This window comes from Echinops telfairi, unplaced genomic scaffold (genome assembly GCF_000313985.2).
Source record: "Echinops telfairi isolate 266 unplaced genomic scaffold, ASM31398v2 ScPeMD7_7427;HRSCAF=8465, whole genome shotgun sequence".
Lineage (NCBI taxonomy): Eukaryota > Metazoa > Chordata > Mammalia > Afrosoricida > Tenrecidae > Echinops > Echinops telfairi.
The window spans coordinates 12,381,981-12,404,566 of NW_022111327.1; the positions used below are offsets into that span (position 1 = coordinate 12,381,981).

Consider the following 22,586-nt stretch of genomic DNA (forward strand, 5'->3'; position numbering starts at 1 on the left):
CTCCCACCGCCTCCCTGACTTGCCGCCATGTTCCTAGGAGAGAGAATAGCCCCCGACAATACTCTCAGCCTGGGCGGTGAGTGTAGGGGGTGCTTAGGACGCATGCGCGGGCTGGGAGGGGGCGAGGTAGCGAGTGGGAAGGAGCGAGGGGGCGGGCAGGGAGGAGGCATGGATCAAGAGGAGATGCTATTGCAAAGTGTAGAGTGCTGGCTTTCAGAAATAGCTGATCAAAGGAAGGATGCTAGATCTTGGGTCCGTTGCTTTGGGTACCAACATCTTGCGAAGCAACACCAGTCATTTGGCAATATGTCACCAAATCTCTAATTTGCTTCACCCTGTCTGTTCTGTAAAATAAAAATACACACGCGCACAGAGAGAGAGAGAGAGCATGAGAGAGATTCATTTCTTACAACAGCCTTTCAAATGAGTATCAAGCCGACTGCCAGGGTCGCAGGACTCATGTGCACGAGAATCAACGTAAAGGAGCATTTGGAAAGGAAACGATGCAGGATTGAGTTTTAGGCATATGTGAATTTTGGCAGAGTTTGGAATCTCAAAATATGACAAAACTTTTAGAATATTTTCAAGGACGACTCTCGTTCCAGTGTCTAGGGTCTCAGCCAAACTTCTGCCGTCCAAAACTTTGCAAGAATGCACTCGGCGTCCTGTTCTATCCCTCTTTGAAGTGCTGCCTAGAGCTCCTAAATGCATCCTTTTTCCCTCAGCATTTCAGGATTGACTGAGGGTCATCTCTGAACATCAAAAATTCCTGAAGCTTGTATTGGGAACACAGGTTTTGGTTTGGGGTAGAAATCGGAAGGTTTAACACGGGGAGTAAAAATCGGATTAATTTTGGAAATTAAAGACGTTTCGAATTAAAACCTGAGGGCATTTTCAATACAGAGGTCACAGAGAAAAAAGGGGAAACTTCGTTCTTGAGTCTTTGAGGTCCTACGAAGATCGCCCTCTGCATTCCATTGCCTATATTCCGTATTTCCCCTTCTTCTCCCTGTCAGCGAGTCAATGCCAACTCAGTGATCCTGTAAGAGAGAGTAGAAGTACTCCAATGGGTTTCTGAGGTTGTAAATCTTAGTACAGAAATAGAAAGTCTCTTCCTTCTCCAGCGGAACAGCTGGTGGATTCGAAATGCTGACCTTGGGGTTAGCAGCTTAACAGATAACCAGTGCTACGCTACCAGTGCTCCCTCCATCTCCTCTGGCTGTTATTAAAAAACTGTGCACTGTTATTCATTAATGTTACTAAAAAAGAAGTACATATTGTTAATAATTTAAATATCATATACAACTCTTTCTGTTTGAGCAATATGTGAAAGTGAATTGTCACATTTGCTTAGACAAATCTCCACTTCCCTAAAGTTTAGCTGGCATAGGCTCTACTTTGTTTTGTTTTTGTTTGTTTGTTTTATTTAAATCATTTTACTGGGGGCTCGTACAACTCTTATCACAATCCATACATCCATCGATTGTGTCCAGCACATTTGCGATTATCATTCTGAAAACATTTGCTTTCTGCTTGAACTAGGCTCTACTTTGTAAAAGATACAAGAAAGAATTACTACTTAAATAAGTCACTCTGGTCATAGAGGTTAGTTTCATTTTATCACTCTTATTTTTGCAAATATATACAACACAATGCCAGCCAATTCAACATTTCTCACGTGTACAGTGTAGTGGTATCAATTACATTAATCATATTTTTGCGACCATTATCCAGAATCATTGCCAAATTTTCCATCACCACCAACAGAAATTCACCGACCTACTTCCTCCCCCTACCCCTGGTAACTACTAATAAACTTCAGATTCTATATATGTGCCTATTCTTATTCTATACACATGAGAGTTTGCAAAACTTCATTTTGCGATTGATTTTTTTTCACTCAGCATAATGTTTTCAGGGTTCATCCACCTTCTAGTATGTAACAGGATTTCATTTATCCTTATGGGAGAATAGCACTCCATTATATTTATGTATGACATTTTTGGTTTAGCTACTCTAGTAACCATTGAAAAGGATCCCTGGCGGCTTAATGGTTATGCTTTGGGCTGCTAACTGCAAGGTCATCAATTCGAAACCCCCAGGTGCTCCAAGGCACAAAGTCAGGACTTTCTACTCCCATAAAGAGTTACAGTCTCAGAAACCCACGAGCCGGTCTAACCTGGCCTTAGTTGATCGCTATGGATCAGCACCGACTCAATGGCAGTGAGTTTGAGTTTTTTTATTAATCCATTGATGGATATTCCACTTGTGTCCACCTTTTGGCTATTGTTGAATAGTGCTGCCATGAACATTAGTATGTTTGTGTCTCACAGAAATTAATTTAAATGATTATGTTACAAGAAATTACTTTATCCATCAGCATGACCCACAAAGAGAACAGAACTGTGAATCACACTCTCTGCAGAGAAGTAGCAAATGAAAGAAAAATATAAAGTTAAACTCCTTGGTGCTAAAAAAAAAGTGTTGAACTTTATATATCATCTTTCTTACATCTCAAATGAAAGCAATTATTAGTTGAGAGTTTCCAAAATTAAGGACGAAAATGTAAACTAAATTCATGGGTAAAAAGATAAAGAAAGGAAATACGCTGATCATCAATAATGATGTTTTTAAAATTTTTAATACAATTTATTGGACTCCAGGGGGAAAAAAGTGTGCTGAAGATCACTGTACCTCCCAGTGAAAAAGCCCATGAACAATCTAATTAACATGGTGGTGCTGTGGGGGCCATCTTTCAACGAATTAAAGTAATTTAAATAAGAAAAAAATGAGAAGCCTACCAAGTAGTGCAAGGAGCCTCCGTGGTGGAGAGGGTTACACATTGGGTTGCTAACAGCAAGGACAGCAATTTGAAATCACCAGTTACATCTAGGGAGAAAGACAAGGTTTTCTGCTCTCATAAAGATGTACAGTCTCAGAAAGCCACAAAGCCCGTTTTACTCTGTCCTACATAGTGTTTCTATGACTTGAAATCAATTCTATGGCCGTGAGTAAATTTTTCAGGGACTGCTGGAATTGCTTTACATATATTAAGTCATTCAACCCTCATAATCAAACAAAAACCAGACTCACTGTCACCAAGTCCACTCTGACTCATAGTGATCCTATAGGAAAGAGTAGAACTGCCCAAGTGGGTTTCTGAGACTGTAACTCTTTAATGGAGTAGGAAGCGTCCTCTTTCTCCCATGGAAAGGCTGGGGGTTTCAAACTGCTGACCTTGCTGTTAGTAACCCAACATGTAACCACAATACGAATCTTAAAAAATAGGAAAAATATAGAATAGTGTGGTAGTCAGATGATTTTATGTTAACTAGACATTACTTGCTAGGTCTGGAATCACACTTGTCAATTAGGATTGCGGCCTTCTAACTCTGCCTTCCTGCCTGCTGGGACTTGGTGGTGGACCCTGAGAGCGCCGGAGCCCTGCCAATGCTTCCACTGGCTTGGGCTCCACAGGGCTCTACACCCACCAGCCTGTGGTCTCCGTGCATTCTGTGTTATTGAACGTGGCTAGTTAGTCTGAAGAGGAATTTATGGACTACTATCAGATTTATGGACTAGAGTTGGACTGAGCTAGACTGCTTTCTTGATATATAATTACTTCTTGGTAGAAAGTTCTCTCTTTATTAGATGTCACTGGATTTGTTTTTCCCTAGTCAACCCGGCCTAATAAAAATAGAATCTCAAATTCTTCTGAAATCCAGTCTTTCTGAAGCCATTGAAGTTGGATGAAGCCCCCAAAAGGATTGCACTGTGATTCCTTTTACACCATAGATTTCAACCAAAAATACCCCCTGAAGTCTTCTTTAAACCAACTAATAGTTTAGCACAACTAGTAAAGAATGTTTCCCTTAAGCACTGTGTGCTTTCTTAACTCAGTTCACTGCCATAAATTGATGCTGACTCATAGCAATCCTACAGGACTGCCCTGTGGGTTTTCAAGACTGTAACCCTTTACTGGAGTCAAAAAGTCCTTTGGGCTCTTGTAAAGAATGGTCTAAATAGGATCAAATTGACCTTGCCAACTCAAAAAGTTACATAGACAGCTTAGGGAGCTCAGGTCACTGCTGTCAAGTCAATTCTGACTCCTAGCAACTCTCTGAGGGCAGAGTAGAACTGTCCCTGTGAGTTGCTAAGACTGTAACTGTACACTGGAGCAGAAAGCTTCCTCTTTCTCCCTCAGAGGGCCTCCGGGCTTCGAATTGCTGACCTTGCAGTTAGCAGCACCTCATGTAACCTACCACACCACCAGGGTTGCTTCACTTAGAGGGCAGTGATTTATATAAATGCAGAAGGAACAATTCTGAAAATGAAGGTGAAAACAAAGAATGTAATCAATGTCACTAGATGGCACATATAGAAATTGATGAGTTGGTGTATGCTTCACTGAGCATATTTTCAAAAATGATTTCAAATTTGGTATGATTATTCTTTCTTTTTATAGATAAAGAAAAATACTACATACCTCATAAAGGATCATTTAGAAATAAATAGTCATAGACTTAAAATGTCAAGCATACATTGTTTCATCTAATGAATGTTTATTGAAAAATTACTTTGTTCAAAGAACTATTCTTTGTGTGGGGAATACGACAGCATTAGGTACTCATCTGATGTTCATCTCTTTGCTACACCCTTATTTTCCACAAAGGAATAAAATAAAGAATGTTAAAACACTCACACACAGAAAAATTGAAAAAGCCAAATGAAATATCAGCCATTTTACGAAATAATTATCAACAGAGATGTCTGACAGAGTCAACAAATTTTTTGCTCCAGTTAATACTCGAGAGTATTTTATGGTAATTTCTGGTTTTAAGTTATACCCGAAATGGACATGTTGACAATGGGATCAAAATTATCCAAGCCAAATTTACAAATGTATGTTCATACATCACCAGGACTAAATGGCATATAGTGGAGGTTTCAGAAGAGAAACAAGGGGGAAGAAGGGGAGTTTCAAATAAAACATACAGTCTCTGTTAAAGCACAAGAAGCCTGCAAAGGTCATTTCTATTCTACAGAACTCCAAAGGGGACTCCAGAAACTCCAGACTAGTTTATAGTCACCACTATTCCACACAAACTGGTCATCATCCAACATTTCTAAGTAATATAGAAGAGCAAAGGCTCAGTGAAATGCCCAAAGCGCTACATTCTTCTAAGAAAGATAAAGATCAATACAGTAGACTAGACAACCTTCTTACATCTGAGTGCGGAAGAGCTCCAACTATAATATGAAAACTTTAAAACTTCTGAACTGTCCATGGACAGTTGTCATTGAGTCCATTTTGTCGCATAGCCACCCCAAAGGACAGAGTACAAATGCCTCGTAGAATTACTAAGACTGCTACATCTTTCTCTTGTGACGTGGCTGGTGGGTTCGAATTGCTGTTCCTTCAGTTAGGAACAGAGCACTTAACCACTGTGCCACAAGGTCTCCTGAATCCTTGGAATCAGGACCAAGGAAATAGCCATGAAGATCCTTCTAAAACCTCAGATGAATTAATTGCTAATTTCACGGGGAAAATATGTTGGTTAATATCAAGACATGTATCAGAAAGCCCAAAATAGTATATTATTTTACCCTATGCTGAATGATTTTGCAGACGTCAGAGAAATGTACACTTCTGCTACTTCAATGTAAACCAAAGTCCTGCATGTCAGAAGGTCCTAAGAAGTGCCGTAGGCCTCTGGGGAGAGGAAAATCACTTGGGCCTTCTCTGTCTAGTAATTTAATTTTTAATCTCTTCCAATTCCTGTTCAGGCTTGGGCCCTCAGAGGTCTATGTATTAATCTGTTTTAGCACAATTTATAGCATGCTACAGGAGACCTGGTGGCGTAGTGGGTAACACATTGGGCTGCTAACCTCAAAGTCAGCAGTTTGAAGCCAATAGCTGCTCCAGAGGAGAAAGATGAGACTTTCTATGCCAGTGAAAAGTTACAGTCTTAGAAATCCACAAAGGCAGTTCTTCCCTGTCCTACAGGGTCTCTGTGGGTCAGTAATTACTCGATGGCAGTGAGTTCAATATAGTCCATTCCTGATACTCCTTCACTTGTCTGTCTGGTGTTTGTTGTACTGTGCGGATAACTTTTTCCCCTGCTTTAACTAGTCCTAACGAATTCATCAACCCCAATAATACTATGTATTAATGCAAAAAGATAAATGTATGAGCATAAATGACTGCCAGTACTTAACAGAAGCATAGCGAAACTTCAATATTGAAGCCAACAAGCACTTTCATGAATTATCTTAGAATCCCTGCTCCGACACTTACATGATCGGAGATAGTGGATAAGTCCTTTGACCTCTTAAAATCTCACTCTCTTAGGATTGTAGTCAGAATCATATGAGATAAGCACATAAAGTAACTAGCATATCATGATTATGACTATTGGTATCATATAAAACAATGAATCAATGATTGAAGCCAATATTCTGATTCCCATGGAAGATGAATGGCAGGACTGTTCTTTGTGGCTCGGTTTACTAGCTACTGCTCAGTAGTCATCTCTGTAAATCTGCAAAATGTGTGATCACAGATATCAAAGGGCCTTGCTTTAACCTTCCACCCTCAGAAAATATACTTTAAGGCCTGTTTGTCTAATGTTGCCACCATGGCATGCAACATGTTGTGATGCTTGAAAACACAGGAGTGGAGAAAAAACTGGGTTGAAGATTGTATTTTTGCACCTTAACTCCACCGTGCTTTGTTGGTTATTTATATTCTTTCCATGTGATTCATGTAATTGTAAGTATGTGTGTGTCTGTTGAGGTCACCGCCTATCCTGTTTTTGATTGCCTTGCAAAGAGAAACCAAATGGGTTGATAACTGACTTGTGCGTTCTCAGCCTTTATGGACCTAATCTAATTTCTTTATATTTTCTTGAGTAATGTATTACTTCCTGCATGAACCGTGATTTCTCCTGTGAGCCATTCCAGCATAAGCTGTGAATATGTATTAGCAAATATATACATTTCTGTTTTTATCTTCTATATGGTATGCCTGTTTTAAATAGCATACATGTTAGCAAAAACCATCAGGAAAGCTCTCAAGACATTTTCTATTTAAAATCTTTAGTGTAGTCTTTGTAAACTACACTTATAAAAGTTTGCTTGGGCCTAATCCATACTTGAAGCAAAATTAGTCAAATTTTATTTTTAAGCAAGACGTAACCTTTCAGGCATGTCATCAGCATATATCACCTTGCAACTCAGAATATATGTATGTGTGTTTGCTTTCCTGCTATATGTCTATATATGTATGAGGGAAGGGCAGGATGAATGTTCACACACTTGTTTTGTGTGTATTCACCTAACTCAGAATTCTGAATAGGCTGAAACTAGCTGCTGAGATCGAGTTTCTGCATCAAGAGGTCTGGAACAAACTGAGGGACAAATTGCTGGCAGATCTAACAACTCTATCTGTAACTACAACACTTAGTTTCTCTGCTGCCATGAGTGTCCACATGAATGTGCTCTCAGCCAGGAAGAAACACCCTGTGGGTGTGCATCAGCTTAGCCCTTCCGCTCCTCTTCTGGAGCGGGGTGCTGGCCGCATCACAGCTCGGGGGCCTGGCAGGCTCGCTGGGCTGCGTCTCTTTCTTCATGACTACCGAACGGACTTGTGCTTGAAGAATCAGACTCGTGATATACACACTCAAATAGACTAGGGTTTTTTGGTTTCCCCAATAAGGCACTATTACTTTCTCCTTCCCACGGTTAAATCAGAAGTTGTGTTCTCTGTTGCTGTTGAATTGTAATTGTTCTTTAATTTTATGAAACAACAATCTGTCCTCCAAACTATGTTTTTTAATGAACTGGCCGTTTATAAGGTAGCGTCACAGTCTAGACCGTGAGGCGGAACATGAGATGGACCACACAGTTTCAGATGACAAGGTCCATTTCCCCTTCTCTCTGGCCATGACTTTGAATGAGTTCTTGAAGACCTCTTGGCCTAAGTTGCAAACTCGGATCTCCAGTCTAGTCATATGACTACTGACGTACCACTAGCCCAGTCTTGGGTCTCTGAGTAGTTAATGTCTTTTTAGGATCATAAATACAGATTGATCAAGGATTGCTGATATTCAGGCTTCCAGAATTTAAGTGTTTTAAGTATAGTGTTCAGTTTGTAATGGGTATGTTTTTGCCATCTGGTCTACTCAATTGTATATTTTTGTTTTGCAAAACATCCCAAGACTTATTTCATGTTGCTTTGTTTAGCACCTTTTGGATTCCCCAGAAGAATTGTTCTCAGAGCAAACATTCCAAAATGAAAGTGGCTCTTCAATGGAATGTCTCCACTGTACTTGAAGTGTTTCTTCCATGGTTGCAATTCTACATTACAGGGTCATTTGAGCCTTTTTAATTTAGTTTTTCCAGTATCTTTACAAGAGCAGTGGTTCTGTCTTCAGGTAAAGGACATACAATTTTGGGTGAAAGTAAATATCAGTTCATTTGAGTTTATTCATAAGCCTCCACATTTGGTATTTGGTAGTAGATCAAACCAAGAGAAAGTTCCCTGGTCTTAAAAAGGAATGAGTTAATGACTTGGAGTTTTGTGCTACTGCACACTTTGGCCACTTTGAAGCATGTTTATACGTGTCACTGAGGAAATCAGCTGAAGCATACAAGTCCTTCCCATTCCAGGTAAGGAGCAGCATGAGGCCATCCCGGCATCACTCACTCACCTGTAATGACAACAAAAGGGCTGAGAGGGTGAGAGAATCTGTCAACTCGGGCCTTGTAGAATAGGGCTGCTCTTCTTGTTCTCTGAGTAAACAGAGGAATGTTTTCATTTTCTTATTTTTCCTAAAGAAAGAAATATAAGGCAGAAATATATTTGTATATTTAGGCCACTTGTATTCTGTCATTAATTAACCATAGACCTGCCACACAGCATAGCAACTGAATATAATATGGAATAGGTTTGAACAGGTCAAGTTTAGGATATAGTCTTAGTTCTTCAAGAATATATCTTTCTATTATGTCTAAAGAATATATCTTACTATGGCAAATCCAGACCACCTTTTCCAGCTAATTGGCAGTATTTATCAACAGCAATATTTAGCATTTTACTTTATCATCTTTAAATTATGATGCAGTTGATATGGCTCACTATAAAGTGCAGGATTAAACTGGACTTTGGTTGAAATAAAGGCAAAGAAAGTTTTAAAACATAATTGCAGTGTATTTCACAAGAAATCAGTTGCACATTTAGATTTAAAAGGGAAGAAGATGACTATTAAACCACATGGTATTTTGGGCATTGAAGGAATCTTTCATTCTCTGAATAAGAGTTGTACAGTTATATTTTTATGAAAAATAAAATGTCTTCACCAGAATATCTCAAAAAAAAAAAAGAAAAACTTCTCCCGTGAGTTTCCAAGACTGTCAATGTTTATGGGAATAGAAAACTCTGTCTTTTTACCTCAGAGGTGTAGTTTCAAACTGCCAACTTTGTGCATCAGAGCCCAACAAGTAACCACTACACCACCACACAATTCGTTGTAAACATTTTTACCAAAATCGATGTATAAAATGGATTTTGGAATTAAATGATAACAAATTAAGTTGGACATCTACCAAAATCTAGTTGTATTTACTTTAAAAGTTGCTCCAAATCTCCATCAGTTTACAGTTGCACACTATTGTAAACCAGTTAAATTTCACAGTTTAAAAATTTACAAAAATCTCAATTAAAATAAGTCTTAAGTTATAGGTTTAAAGGTAAGTTTAAAAAGTATTGCTACTGGGGTTCCAGTTCAAACATGTCCTGCTTTCTTCCAAGCAAAACATATATTTTTTTAAATATTTAAAAACATTTTTCTGTGACCAATAGATGATTATACTTCTCTCACTAATAACCAGTTTTACTTTCATTATCAGAAACCAAATTAAGCAAAAGAAGCTACCAAACCAAAATCACTGCCATCCAGTCAATTCTGACTCATGACAACCCTATAGGGCAGGGCAGAACTGCCCCTGTGGATATCCTAGTAAGCCTCACCTTTCTCTCTAAGAATGGCTTGTGGTTTCGAATAGCTTACTTTACTGTTAGCAGTTCAATGTGTAACCCACTGTGCCAGCAGGGCTCCTTTTAATCTCATTAGGAGCCCTTAAAAATAAATTCTAAACATTGGCTTTCAAAAGGATCTGCTGGGTCAATTAAACTCAAGCTGAAAGTTCAACTCAGAATGTTATAGCAACTGTTTTTGAGAATTGTAAAGTGCTAATCTTAACACATTCTTCAAAGGACACAGGACAATCAAGGGGATCATTAGCAAAAAAATTCAGAAAGTGGAAAACTACATTTGTGAGAAAAATGACAGCAAAGTTTCACACAAAATTTTTTTTTCTTTCCCATCAAGACAATGCACCTGTTGATTGATTCTTTGAGGGTCCCAAGGACTGCACTATGATACTTTTGTTTGGAAACCTTTCCCCATACACCCTATGGCCCTTATCCTGACCCTTCAGATTTTTCTTCATTTCCAAAATTGAAAGAATAATGAAAGGAACACGATTTGAGTCTCTCAAGTTCATCAAAACTGACATTTTGATGTGCTATTAATCAAAGAGTGCAGAATTACTTGTATGAGGTTTAGAAGTGGAAACACTGCCTTCAGAAGTGTATAAATCTAGATGGAGGATATGTCAGGAAACATGTTTCACATTTTGCTCTTTTTTTTTCTTAGTGAATTCCATTTTTTAAAAATTATTTTATTGGGGGCTCGTACAATTCTCATCACAATCCATACATACATCCATTGTGTCAAGCACATATGCACATTTGTTGCCCTCATCATTCTCAAAACATTTGCCTCCCACTCTAGCCCCTAATATCAGTTGCTCATTTCCCCCTTCCTTCCCCACTACCCCCTCCCTCATGAACCTTCATAGTTCATAAATTATTATAATTTTGTCATAAGTTACCCTGTCCGATGTTTCCCTCCGCCCTCTTCTCTGCTGTCCATTCCCCAGGGAGGATGCAATACTTAGATTTTTATAATTGGTTCCCTCTTTCTACCCCACATTTTGCTCTTTTTGTTTAACAAGGGCTCCTATGATTATGAAACAATACTTTTTCATTTATAGTGTATGGGTGGCAATCAGCTACATGAAAAGATGCTCAACATCATTAGTCATTAAAAATGAGAAATAAAACTACAGTGAGATACTACTGTTTATTAGAATGGCTAAAATTAAGAGGATTAATCACACTAAGGATCCTTGCAGTAAGTCTTGATTTTAGGTACAAGTAATCTTCCACCCTTGTTTTTCTTTTCAAAGTTGTTCTCTGTAGTATAGCTACAATAATAGTTACTTTTATGTCAACTTGAAGATATATAAGAGTTTTGGGGTAATATCCAACCTCTTAATCAGGTCACAGGCTGATGGGGCCTCTTTGGGGTGTGGCTTTCTCATAAGAAGGACCCTGGTAACCTGCTTCCTTCTCTCTGTCTTCCTGCTTGCTGGTGACCCTGAGACCTGTGGGATCCCTACCATATCACCACTAACCTTGGATTCACATGACTTTACATCCACCAGCCGGGGATCTTCCTGCATCCTGCATCATTACATGTGGCTGCATGAGTCTGAAGAGAGACTTCATGGAGTAGTATCAGATTTATGGATTTGAGTTGGATTGTGCTGGGACGCTTTCTTGATATACAATTACTCCTTGATATCAGGCTCTTTCTTACACGTAGCTAGAGTGTAAGCTGTAAGCTGACTAGATTCATTTCTCTAGTTAACCTGGCCTCACACATTATGGGGCCTGGGGAATGGGGTACCAGAAAAACAAGTCAAGAAGATAGAGAATGGAGGCTTGTCTGACCTCCGCCTTATGGCAGTTTTTCTGCTTTGGCTAGCCCGGGGTCAGATAGGGCCACCCAATTTACTTGGTTGTTTTCTAAAAAGGACATCAGAAGTGAAGGTTTTGATTCTTAGAAATTGTCTTTGTTTATGCCCATCTGAAATGGTAAAAAATGAATGTGATGGATGCTAAATGTGAGGTCAGGGGGCAAAAATGGTCTTGAACTTCTCTGAGGCAAAATGGCTGACAGAAAATTAGGTCATGGCTTGATGCTTCAGAGACCTAAGGCCATACCGCATATGAATGTGATAATTTAGATAAGAAAATACTGAATTTGGCTGATTTAAGAATTGTGTTTGTGTGTGTGTGCAAAACCAACCACTTGTTCATAGAAATTACCTTTTTGTCAACAACACAAAAGCAACTTTACACATGGACTTCCCCAGATGAAATACACAGAAATCAAAATGACTACATGTGTTGGAGGACACGATGGAGAAGTTAAATATCATCAACTAAAACCAGACCAGGCTCCGACTGTGGATCAGATCATCAATTGCTAATATGTAAGTTCAAGATAAAGGTGAAGGAAATGAAAACAATTCCACAGGAGCCAAAATAGGACCCCAAATCTATCCCACCTGAATTTCAAGAACAATTCCACAGGAGCCAAAAGAGGACCTCAAATCTATCCCACCTGAATCTCAAGAACAGATTTCATGTATTGAACACTAATAATGGAAGACTTGATGAGTTGTGGGAGGACATCAAGAACAACATTCATGAAGAAATCAAAAAGTTAAAAAAATACAGGTAAGAAAGAAAATATCAAAGTAAATGTCAAATGAAACTATGAAACTTGCTATTAATCACAGCATAGCTAAAGCAAATGGAAGAAAGGATGGAGTCAAGGACATGAATAGAAAAGTTCAAAGGGCTGCTCAACAAAACAAAGCCAAATTCTATAATGAATGTGCAAGGAATTAGAATTAGAAAACCAAGAGGAAAGAACACACTCAGCATATCTGAAACTATAAGAAATCAAGGAAAAAAATCACGCCGCAAATTACAGTTTTGACAGATTATATAGACAAAATATTGGATGATGCAGGAAGCATCAAGTTAAGATGCAAGGAATATACAGAGTCACTGTACCAAAAATAACTAGCCAACAGTCCACCACTTTAGGAGGTAGCACCTGAGCAAGAACCAATCGTGCTGAAGGAAGACGTTCAAACTGCACTGAATTCATTAGCTAAAAACAAGGCATCAGGAATTGACAAACTATCCACTGAAATGTTTCAGAAAGCTGAAGAAGCACAGGAAGCACTCACTGATCTATGCCAGGAAATTTGGGAGAAAGCTATCTGGCAAACTGATTGGAAGAGATTCATATTTGTGCCTATTACAAAGAAAGGAGACCCAATAGAATGCTCAAACTACAGAACGATATCATTGATATCACACACAAGTAACATTTTTCTAAAGATCATCCAACAACAGTTGCAGTAGTACATTGACAGGGAACTGTCAAAAGTTCAGACTTGATTCAGAAGAAAGTGTGGAACAAGTGATATCATCGCTGATTTCAGATGGATCTTGGCTCAAAGCAGACAATACCAGGAATATATTGACTTGTGTTGCATTGACTAGGCAAAGGCTTTCGACTGTGTGGACTATCATAAACTATGGATAACCTTGAGAAGAATGGCAGCCCCAGAACCCTTCATTGTGCTCATTTGGGACTTGTACGTGGATCCAGAGGCAGTTGTGCAAACAAACAGAACAAGAGAGGACTGCATGCTTTAAAATCAGGAAAGGTGTACTTGTTTAATCTATATGCTGTGTAAATAATCAGAGAACCTGGATTATATGATGAAGAGTACTGCATCAGGATTGGAGGAAGGCTTATTAACAACCTGTAGTATACAGATGACACAACCTTGCTTGCTGAAAGAAAGGAGGAATTGAAACACTTACTGATGAATATCGAGGATGTACCCTTCAGTATGGACTACTACTTAATGTAAGGAAGACCAAAGTCCAAACAACTGGGCCAATAAGTAACATCATGATAATGGAAAAAAGGTTGACATTGTCAACGATTTTATCTTGCTTGGATCCACAATCAATGCTTATTGAAGCAGCCATCATCAAGAGATTTTTTAAAAAGTTCTATTAGGTAATTCTGCTGCACAAGTCCTCATTAGAGTATTAAAGAGCAAGGATGTTACTTTGAGGACTAAGGTACACCTGACCCAAGCTATGGTACTCTCCATTGCATCATATGCATGTGAAAGTTGGACACTGAATAAGAGCAGTGGTTCTCAACCTTCCTAATGCTGCGATCCTTTAATACAGTTCCTCATGCTGTGGTGACCCCCAACCATACAATAATTTTCGTTGCTACTTCATAACTGTAATTTTGCTACTGTTGTGAATCATCATGTAAATATCTGATATGCAGGATGTATTTTCATTGTTATAAATTGAACATAATTAAAGCATAGTGATTAATCACAAAAACAATATGTAATTCTATATTGTGAAGTATTTATTTCTAATTACAAATAAATGAAATTTTGTCTTGAAGCACAGTGTAGCATGGGTAACAGTCTTCACACCATATCTGCATGTGGGTGCACCTGCCTGGAGATGGATAGAGGCGCGGTGTGTTGGAAATATGTGTTTTCCGATGGTCTTAGGCGACCCCTGTGAAAGGTCGTTTGACCCACAGGTTGAGAACCGCTGCCATAGAAGAATTAATGCATTTATATTGTGGTGCTGGAGAAGAATATTGAAAGTGCTATGCACTGCTAAAAAGACAAACCAATCTGTATTGGAAGAATAAGGTCAGAGTGCTCCTTAGAGGCAAGGATGCCAAGATTTTGTCTTACATGCTTAGGACATATTGTGAGGAGAGACCAGTTCCTAGAGATGGACATCATGTTTGGTAAAGTGGTCAGCAAAAAAGAGGAAGGCCCTCAATGAAATGGATTGATTCAGTGGCGGCATCAATGGGCTCAGGCATAGGAATTATTGTGAGGCTAGGATCATGCACTGTTTCATTTCTGTCGTGTATAAGGTTCTGATGGGTCAGAACTGACTCAACCGCACCTAACAACAAGAACTGTGTTTAGGATCTGGCTGTACTAGGATAATATTGATGTTTCTACTTATTGTTATTGATGTAATTAATGGGTGATAGAAAGGATTATTGAGAAATATGGATAGAGAGTTTGTAAGCCCACCACCTTCAGTTATTAAATTTGTTCTATTAAAAGAGTATAGGAAACGTGTTCAAAGGATGCTTAAAAAAGTAAGCCACAAAAAAAAAAGTAAGCCCACCCAGTGCCTTGAGGGCTCAGAATATTTTCATTTGAAAACGACTTGCCACTTTAGCTGTTGACTTACTGGAGGGAAAAGGGAGCTGCTTTGTTTTTTAAAATTCTACACTAGCAGTTTGGGCCTGAAGCTAGAAAAACCTGGACCCAAGAAGGAACACTCCCCTGTTTGGATGGCTGACAGCACCTCCCTTGTTTTCTTCTTCACCTCTTCTACTCACAAAACGCTGTCCTTTCATATCCCTCTTTATTCACAGAAACAAAAAGAAAGTCACACAGTGAGGTCAGGTGAGTCAGGTGTGGGGGGCTAGAAAGACATGCTGGTTTTTGCCAAAAACGGGTGCATTGAGACAGCTGCTTGAGCAGATGCATTATCGTGGTGGCCAAACCAGTCCCTCATCTGCCAAAATCAGGCCTTTTTTGAAAGTTTGATTAACAATCTGACCTGGTGGAACGAACTCCAAATACACTATAAGTCAACATTTTCATCCATTCAGGAAGTTGATGGACATCCAGGATGAGGTCTGTCAACAATTGATATTTCATCTTTTTAGAAATGAGAAAACTACTTGTACACTTGAGTTTGTCCCATAGTGCTGTTCTTGTAAGCTGAGTTCAGCATCTCAACAGTTTCTGCAGCATTTTTCCTGAGCAGGAAACAACATTTCACAGCTGCACACTGTTCTCATAAATCGGCCATCACAAAAAACGAGGTTTGAACGAACTGCTTTCACAAAAAAATTCACTGTGGCAGAGAGAACCTTCCCAAGCAATGCCACTGGGTGCCCTAATTCAGAGCTAGGAGAGACAAGAGTGAACTGGCTGGTCTGAAGTGTAAAGGGTTGTGTGCAGTCTCAGTCTATGGCATGATCTAGTGTGGTGGAGAATTTGTGAAGGGGCCCAGGGTCAAGAGGCAAGGCAGCCAATAGGCACCCTGGTGAGGCCAAGCAAAGAGGTCCACATTGAGTTGACCAGAACCTGATCAGATGAAGACAAGATTTTTGAGCCTGTGAATTGGTGCACATTGCTGCTGACTTTATGGATGGCCTGCCCTGATAGGAGTTCTCATTGATGCAGATTCACAAAGTTCCAACTGGAATGAAAATTCTCCACATCAAGGAACACGCTTGTCTCCTCAGAACACTGGGTTGACAGAAATGGGCAATATAGAAATTGGAATCCCAAAATGGAGCGAGATAAAGGCATGAAGTGGCTGGAAAGATGTCGATAGGATTATTGGATTAAAGTTCACATAACTACAATTATTAGGCGTCGAAGTTTTTGTTTTGTTCACATGTAGAATATTATATTTAAATGGGGCTGGCAAATTTTCAGTTGTATGCATTTAGTTTTATCCAGTTAGGTGAAAATATGATTTTATTATTGTTTTTGTTTTAAAATTGTACATGGCTAAAGAATTGTGTAAAGGTCTCAAGTTGAATAGGGGTGGTCTGTTACAGTTAGATAATTTTATATCAACTTGGAGATATATAAAAGTGTAGGAGTGATATCCAAACTGCCTGATGGGGCCTCCTTGGGGTGTGGCCTTCTCATGAGAGCCCTGGAAACGGCCCTCTCTCTCAGCCTTTCCCTTCTCTGCCACTGAACCTGACAGCTGCTGGAGTTCTGATATGTTTCCACAAACTGGAATCGACAGGACTCTACACTCAAAAGCCTATGGTCTTCCTGCATTCTGCATCATTGCATGCGTCTGTTTGAGCCTGAAGAGGACTTATGGACTAGTATGAGACTTACAGACTTGAGTTGGACTGGGCTGGGATGATTTCTTGATATATAATTACTCCTTAATCTAAAGTTCTTTCTTACAGATAGGTGAGTATCGCTGGATTTGTTTATCTAGTCATCCTGGCCTAACACAGATACTCTGCATTTCTGTGTGTATTTCAAGATTATTTCGTCCAATTCTAGAAGAACGCTTACTAGGCTTTTGATTAGGACTATAGTGAATCTATACATCAATTTTGGAAGAACTGACATCATATCAATATTGAATTGCAAACTACAAAGTGATATATATCTCCATTTATTTAATTTTTCTCTCCAAGGGTTTGTCAATGAACAAGTGGTCTTTTTACTTCTTTGTCAGAGTTATCCACACATATTTGATAGCTAATGTTAATTGAACAGATGGCCTGATGTAGTGGTTAAGCATGTGACTGGTAGTCACAAAGTCCGAAGTTCGAAACCACTCCTGGGGTGAAAGATGAGGTTTTTCTACGCCTGTAAACAGAGTCTCAGAAGTGTATAGGGGAGTTCTTCCCTGCCCTATAGTGTCACGTTAAGTCAGAATTGACTAGAAGCAGTAAGGGTTCTTTTATTTGTTTGGTCTTTTTTTTTAGTTAATTGAATATTTAACTCCCCCTTTAGATCTCTATTTAAGAATAATCAATTGGCCACATGTATGTATTGTAAGCCTGGGATTGTTCCATTGTTAAGAATAATACATTATTTAGTTCCTCCTGATTAATATCTTTGGTATTAAAAATATTGAATTCAGCTTTATTAACATGTATGGTATAACTGTGTTCTATTATGTCTTTTCATAATCAGATATACTGTTTTTTCACAAGATTAATTTTTAATATTTTAAACTTAATTCTCTGCAATCTAGTACCATGCTATGATAATGTAACACATTTATTCTAGTTCTTTTTTCTTATTGATATTGTATGTTATGAACTGAATGGCATCATCAAGTGCATCCCATATGGTCTGCTGGATTCTTCCTTTGGAAACGAAATTGGTCTCTGGCACAGAAAGCTTCTTCTTTTTTGGAATTGCCTAGAGGGTATTTGTGCTTTTGGAGAGAGGAAAAAGAGACAGCTGGTGGAACGATCCACCCTTACTCTTATCCTAACTTGTTTTTATTCTCATTTCATTGTTTCCTAGAGCAGGCTAGCCCACATGAGCTATTAACCCTCAATAGACTAAGCAACCAATCTTAAGCAAATAGATTTTTTCACATGTTGAGCTGAAAAGATACAATTTTCAAGTTGAATTTCCTACAAATATCTTATATGGCATTAACTGTTATCATTTATACCACACCGTCCCATGACCCTCTTCCTGTTGCCATCAAACTCATTGACCTAAAGGTCCATGTAAGTTTAAGACTCAAAATAAAAAGCAAAACAACACAAAAAGAGGACAAAAATCCTTCCTCAGTAGACTCAAATGGATCTCCTTCTTGCCATTCCTAATGCTACTATCTTTGTTCAAACCCGATCATCTCTCTCCTGAAATAGCTCAATTTTTACAGCAGGCTCCTAACCATTCTCCTGCCATTTGGTCTTGTCTCTATTCCTTCCCATTCTACATGCTGCTGCCAAAGTTGCTTATCAAAAACTGTGAGTTACCGTTCATTTTTGTTTACCAGACAGAGCCCAGCTATCTCAGCAGAGCACACGGAGCCTTTTTGATTTAGCCACTGCCCATTTCTTCAATAAGGAGCTGCCAGAAGTTCAGACTTGATTCAGAAGAAATTGTGGAAGAAGTGATATCATTGCTGATTTCAGATGGATCTTGGCTCAAAGCAGACAATACCAGGAATATATTGACTTGTGTTGCATTGACTAGGCAAAGGCTTTCGACTGTGTGGACTATCATAAACTATGGATAACCTTGAGAAGAATGGCAGCCCCAGAACCCTTCATTGTGCTCATTTGGGACTTGTACGTGGATCCAGAGGCAGTTGTGCAAACAAACAGAACAAGAGAGGACTGCATGCTTTAAAATCAGGAAAGGTGTACTTGTTTAATCTATATGCTGTGTAAATAATCAGAGAACCTGGATTATATGATGAAGAGTACTGCATCAGGATTGGAGGAAGGCTTATTAACAACCTGTAGTATACAGATGACACAACCTTGCTTGCTGAAAGAAAGGAGGAATTGAAACACTTACTGATGAATATCGAGGATGTACCCTTCAGTATGGACTACTACTTAATGTAAGGAAGACCAAAATCCAAACAACTGGGCCAATAGGCAACATCCTGATAAACAGAGAAAAGTTCTCAAGGATTTCATCTTGTTGGATCCACAATCAGTGCTCATGGAAGCAGCAGTCCAGAGAGCAAAAGATGTATTACATTAAGTAAATCTGCTGTACAAGAACCATTAGAGTATTGAAGAGAAAGGATGTTACTTTGAGGACTACGGTTTGCCTGACCCACGGTATGGTATTCTCCATTGCATCATATGCATGTGAAAGTTGGACATTGAATAGGGAAGACTGTAGAAGTATTGATGCATTTGAATTGTGGTACTGGAGAAGAATATTGGAAGTACCATGGACTGCTAAAAGAACGAATATAAAGTCAGAGTGCTACTCAGAGACAAGGATGGCAAGCCTTCGTCTTACATACTGGGGACATATTGTGAGGAGAGAACAGTCTCTGGAAAAGGACCTCAAGCTTAGTAAAGTGAATGGTCGGTAAACAAGAAGAACCTCTCAATGAGATGGATTGTCACAGTGGCTGCATCAATGGGCTCGGGCTTAGAAACAATTGGGAAGATGATGCAGAACCATGCCTGGTTTCCGTCAGTTGTGCCTAGGAATCCTATGGGTCAGAGCCAGCTTGATGGCGCCTACCAACAACAACATTTCATCAATCACATCTTTCAACATTCACTGGATTTGTGTTCTCTACATAGCCTAAACAAAAAAGACCCAAAACCAAACCCGTCCTGGTTGTGTCTATTCTGACTCACAGCAACCCTATAGGAAACAATAGAATTGCTCCCGAGAGTTTCAAAGGGTGTAAAACATTAACCCAGGCCACCACATCTTTCTCCTGCAGTGACTGGTAGGTTCAACCACTGACCTTTTGGTCAAGCCCTTAACGGTTTACATAGCCTGCATCGTCCCACTCCACTCCCCAACACACACAGATATGGTACATTACTTGGCTTGAAATGTCCTCAAACTCTTTCCTCTGGGTCACAGCTATATATCCTTCAAAATTTAGTTCAACTTCTTGAAAATATCTTTCTTCAACATCTTGGGTAGTCTACATCTCTCCAGGTCAGAAGTGGTATTTTTCCACTGTGCTCTCAAAGCACCAGTAGTTATCACTGCTGTAACAGTGTCATTGATAGTAGTATGTTACTATCATAATTTTATTAGTCCCCTTTCCTCTCACTTGAGTGTGCACTTTTTAAACTCAGAGACTGAATTATTTTTTTTGTAACTTATTAGACAGTCAAAAATATTTGTTCCTTGAATACAAGGATTATGATCATGTATGCTTCAGAATCACCATCTTATATTTGCTCCTGAATACTAATTAAAAGAATATCATCTCAACCCTTTCTGAATGTGAGAACTGAAATCATTTCATCAAAGCCTTTTCCATAGTCTAATCTTTTTGGTTTTACTCAGGATGATCTCCTAAGGTCTGCTCTCTCTAAATCAGAGTGTCTCTTTATCCTTGAAGTCAACATAAAAGTAGTGTGTTTCACATTTTTGCTAGTTGTGATCCTCACGCCCTTCTCAGATTTACAGCTCCAACTGAAAGACTAACAGCGAATTTCCCTCCCTGTACTCTCACTCACTGAGACTGCCCCCTGATCCCTGAGTGCCTCAGACTCCAGCCTTGCAAAAAACTACATTCCACTGCTTACAGCCTAAGGCCAATCCAAGAAAGTTTTTCTGGCTCATAAATTTTTCCTGCTGTTTGGAGTAGAGGGTGCAGGGCCTGGGTGTCATAACACAAAGTGTTAATCTGTACACCGGGTGCATTGAGGCATGCAGAGCCAATTCATAACATTCTATGACACTTTTATTAGCTTAAAGGCATCTTGCCAGGCCTATTCAAATTGAATGCATATGGGAAAATCTTGCTCATGGCTATTTGTAGAGTTTTAGATCATCTGCCACGCACAAAAACAAAGAGTATAAGAAAGAAAAATGCCAAGGTAACCTCAGTGTCTCAGTAGTCTGTTAAAGACCAAACATATTTTCAAAATACCGTGACGAGGTTTCAACTCCTTCTAATAGAGTAAAGGTTAGCGTAGGGAGGACTGATCACTGGCTACTGATTTTGGATTAGAACGGATGCCAGATTGACCAGCTTCCTAACAAGGGGGAGAGCATACTATTCTTCTGCTGAACTCAAAGGGAAGATCAGTAGATTGCAGTAAGTAGCATTTTTTTTCAACTGACTGGTAATGAGAAATATAATAGACTGATAGACTGTGAGAAAGAAGAACTGGAGTTATTGAGATGTCTGTGTGTCTGTCACCTTTGGTGAGAATATGATATATAGTTATATCTTTCTATATATAATGTTTAATATATGCCTCCTTCATCTACTGTCATCTCATCCCATTCTCTCTTGCTTAATTGTATGCTTTTGGTTAACCACTCTGTAATTCATTTTTGCCCTAATTCATTTTAGTATTGGTTGACATTGATACTAAAACCTGATGACAGATCTGTGAACTATTTCAATAGATGTACATAAAGTGGGTTGCTGAATATAATAGCTTTACTGAGATATTTAGTAATTGGAATATAACCTAAACATTTGATTCCATTATGGGGACTACACTTAATGAGGGCAGAGAATATACAGAAACTTTGGAGAGAAAATCTTATCAACATCATTTATTGGGGAAATCTTATCATATTCTCTTAGATGGTGTTTCTTTTTATTTCTTACTTTTTTTCCCCCCCAGCAGACTGACTTTACTCCAGAAACAAGCCTGGCCAGGGAGCTAGGGGTGCCCTGAGGCCTTCTTCTCAGGGAGATTAATCGCTCCTCCAAGAGCAGAGGCTGCCTGACCCAGTCTGACAGATGCACCGCACACAGGTTCATTCCACAGGGCCCACGACTGGGTCTTACAGTCTCCATCACTGTTGTGGGTGTCTTTACCTTCTTCAGCTGCTCTGGAGCTCCGACTCAGTCACCAGGACCTCTCTTGGCATCTGGTAGGAGGTGATGCAGGGTGCAGTTGGCATGAGCAAAGCTCGAGGTGGAATCTTCCAGAGATTGGTATCTGTTAAAATCTTGTAGTATTTTTGGCTGGTGGTTCTGACAATAAGGTAGAACTCCTGGTTGACACCAACTTTATAGACATCCTTAGGGAAGGGCCTCAAAACACCAATGGAAACTCATCTTGGTGTCCTTGTGCATGAAGATGGATCTGGAAATGTTTTCTTTGATGAGTTCTGGCCCCAGGCTCCCTTCTACTGGAGCCACCAAACCATCCACTTCAATCAGCCACTGACCCAAGGCTTTCAGGGTACTTTTCACACATCACTTTCTCACAAGTAGTTCACGTGCCTTTTCATCATATTCTTCAGCCATTTCTTTGTCGTCTGGGAACAAATATTGCACCAGCAGCCCTCAGACTCTCCAACCACCCAGTCACCGCCAT

The 22,586-nt window shown here is 39.3% G+C and overlaps 1 pseudogene; it reads right to left on the reverse strand.

The window, feature by feature from the left end:
* Positions 1–21,923: 21,923 nt before the first annotated feature.
* LOC101662045 lies at positions 21,924–22,586 on the reverse strand (annotated as a pseudogene).